This window comes from Sapajus apella, unplaced genomic scaffold (genome assembly GCF_009761245.1).
Source record: "Sapajus apella isolate SASKATOON/1434 unplaced genomic scaffold, GSC_monkey_1.0 scaffold370, whole genome shotgun sequence".
Classification (NCBI taxonomy): Eukaryota; Metazoa; Chordata; class Mammalia; order Primates; family Cebidae; genus Sapajus; species Sapajus apella.
The window spans coordinates 8,750-11,922 of record NW_022437309.1 but is presented as its reverse complement, the minus strand read 5'-3'; the positions used below and the strand labels follow the sequence as shown (position 1 = coordinate 11,922).

General features: G+C 42.3%; 1 non-coding gene across 1 annotated transcript; it reads right to left on the bottom strand.

Moving 5' to 3' along the window:
• Window positions 1–787: 787 nt before the first annotated feature.
• LOC116545787 lies at window positions 788–891 on the bottom strand. Its single transcript, XR_004266444.1, has one exon. It is a non-coding gene; the product is annotated as a U6 spliceosomal RNA (small nuclear RNA).
• Window positions 892–3,173: the final 2,282 nt, after the last annotated feature.

The window sequence follows — 3,173 nt, the reverse complement described above, 5'->3', positions numbered from 1 at the left end:
AGGGCTGCAATGAACATACATGTGCATATGTCTTTATAGTAGAATGATTTATAGTTCTTTGGGTATATACCCAGTAATGGGATTGCAGGGTCAAATGGAATTTCTATTTCTAGATCCTTGAGGAAGTGCCACACTGTCTTCCACAATGGTTGTACTAATTTACACTCCCACAAACAGTGTAAAAGTGTTCCTATTTCTCCACATCCTCTCCAGCATCTGTTGTCTCTAGATTTTTTAATGATCACCATTCTAACTGGTGTGAGATGGTATCTCAATGTGTTTTTGATTTGCATTTCTCTAATGACCAGTGATGATGAGCATTTTTTAATATGTTTGTTGTCCTCATATATGTCTTCTTTTGAAAAGTGTCTGTTCATATGCTTTGCCCACGTTTGAATGGGGTTGTTTGTTTTTTTCTTGTATATCTGTTTTAGTTCTTTTTAGATTCTGGATATTAGCCGTTTTTCAGATGGGTAGTTTGCAAAAATTTTTTCCCATTCTGTTGGTTGCCGGTTCACTCTAATGACAGTTTATTTTCTGTACAGAAGCTCTGAATTTTAGTTAGATCCCATTTGTCTATCTTGGCTTTTATTGCCATTGCTTTTGGTGTTTTATTTATGAAGTCCTTGCCTATGCCTATGTCCTGGATGCTTTTGTCTATGTTTTCTTTTAGTGTTTTTATGGTGTTAGGTTTTATGTTAAATCTTTAATCCATCTGGAGTTAATTTTAGTGTAAGGTTACAGGTAGGGGTCCAGTTTCTGCTTTCTGCACATTGCTGGCCAGTTTAAAAATATGGAACGCTTCACGAATTTGCCTGTCATCCTTGTGCAGGGGCCATGCTAATCTCTGTATTGTTACAATTTTTGTATATGTGCTGCCATAGTGAGCACCATTTGTCTTCTTAAGTGAGAGAATTATCACCCAAAGATTGCATTCGTGTGACTGTTGAAAACCTTTCCTACATCTCCAGAAAGACCAAGGGCTACTGATACATTTTATCCTTGGTCCAAGGGACCTCAGGGGATGCATTTGCCTTTCTAGTGTAACATAAATGTCAGGAAAGTGTGTCTGAATGGGTTGCAGGGAACAGTCCTCAGCTACTCCAACTTTCCTTACTTCCAGTCTGGGAAGATGGGAAGGGGCCTCCAACTTTCCTTACTTCCAGTCTGGGAAGATGGGAAGGGGCCAATCTTGCACAAGGTGCATGGAGATGCCCATGGCAACAGCAGAGGAGTGGTGCTTGAGAGACACAAAAGACTGCACAGCTTGGGTTTGGGTCCTGGTCCCATCACATACTGTGTGCTCCTGGGCAAGTTAGCTAACCTTTTGGTGCCCACACTGATCTGTAAAATATGCATGATGGTGATACAGCATCAGCGTCCACAGGGGTGCTGTGTGGGAATGTGCATAAAGCTCCACGCTCAGTAGCAGTCGGCAGTCACTTTTCTTATTGCACCTGGAGCTGTAGACCCTCCTGTTTCCCAGTGGCCCATATGAGTGTTCAGCCATGGTGTTTTTACAATGTACAAATAAGTTGGATTTCTTTTTTTTGAGACAGGGTTTTACTCTCTTGCCCAGACTGGAATACAGTTGCACAATCACAGCTCACAAACTCCTGGACTCAAGCAATTGACATGGTCTACTCAGATTTCACCAGTTTCCACATAGGCTCATTTTTTGTGTGCATGTTTTTGTGCACAATTCTAGAACATTGTGTCGTATGCATGGAGATTAGTATAGACACTACCACAATCAAGATACGGAACTGTACCCTCACCATCAGGAACGCCCTCTCCATGTTGTCTAGGGTTTTTTTTTTTTTTTTTTTTTTTTGCGGTGGAGTTTCACTCTTATTGCCTAGGCTGGAGTGCAAGGGTGAGATCTCGGCTCACTGCAACCTCCGCCTCCTGAATTCAAGCAATTCTCCTGCGTCAGCCTCCTGAGTAGCTGGGATTACAGGCATGCGCTACCATGTCCAACTAACTTTGTATTTTTAGTAGAGATGGGGTTTCTCCATGTTGGTTAGGCTGGTCTCAAACTCCAGACCTCAGGTGATCCACCCGCCTCAGCCTCCCAAAGTACTGGGATTACAGGAGTGAGCCACTGCGCCCAGCCCTTGTCTAGGTTTTAATTTCCTCTTCACCTGTCTAACTTCTCCAGCAGGTGGTCAGCCTACTCAGAGCAGGAGCCTACTAAAAGCAGGATTCTGCTCACCTCTGAACCTTCTAGTACACAAAGCAGGTGCTCAGAAAATAGGAGTTAAAGAATGAGGGACTGAATCCAGAAGTCTTTCCAGAATGACCTGCGCATGCCCACCCTGTGCTGTGGGGGCTTCCGGGAGAGTGACATGTGATTTCCTGCCCTGTGGTGGTGACTGAGGTCCTGGGCCTCTTGCAGGGAGGAGACTGCATTTCCCAGCCTGGGACTTCCAGCGGCAAACAGGTGGGACCAAAGTCCACGGTGCAAGACAAGCCATTTTCCACCTCTCATGTTTGGTTTTAGAAAACTCATTTTAGGCATCTTATATGGAACACAGTTGGGGTTCCTGAGATCTTCACTGCCGCCTCCCCATCCTGACTTCACTCAGAGCCGGACACCGGCCCCAGGAAAGTCCAAAGCCATTTCTGCCAGCACGGATAAAAAGCTAGTGAGGAAAAGACACTAGCTGAGGTGCTTCTCAAGCAATTTTGTGGGGTCTTTTTTTTTTTTTCCTTTTTTTCTTTTTTTTGGTCCCCTTTATTCAAGGAGTCTTGACTTTTACTATGTGTTGTTCAAACTGAAAAGAGACTTTGTACTTGATCTCAAATGTCATGAAGTAGTTGAAATAAGTTAGATTTCTAGTTAAATTAAGAGTTGCTTCAAGTTCTTTTTTCTTTTTTTCAAAAAAAAAGAAAGAAAAAGAAAGAAAAAAAAAAAAAATAAAAATAAAAAGAATGAAGGAGAGGAAGAAAGAGGAAGAGGAAGAGGGAGAGAGAACAAAAGTGTTGCTTTATTGCCGAGGCTAGAATGCAGTCTAAAAAATGGGTACTGAAAACCTCTTTTATACCAATAATTGTGCTTAATAATGGAGACAGGAAAAAATGAGGGAAGAAAATAACAAACAAGCAGCCAACCAATATTTCATTTAAACCTGTAAGTAGGTGTGATGTGGTGCTGATAAGAGTGTATATTT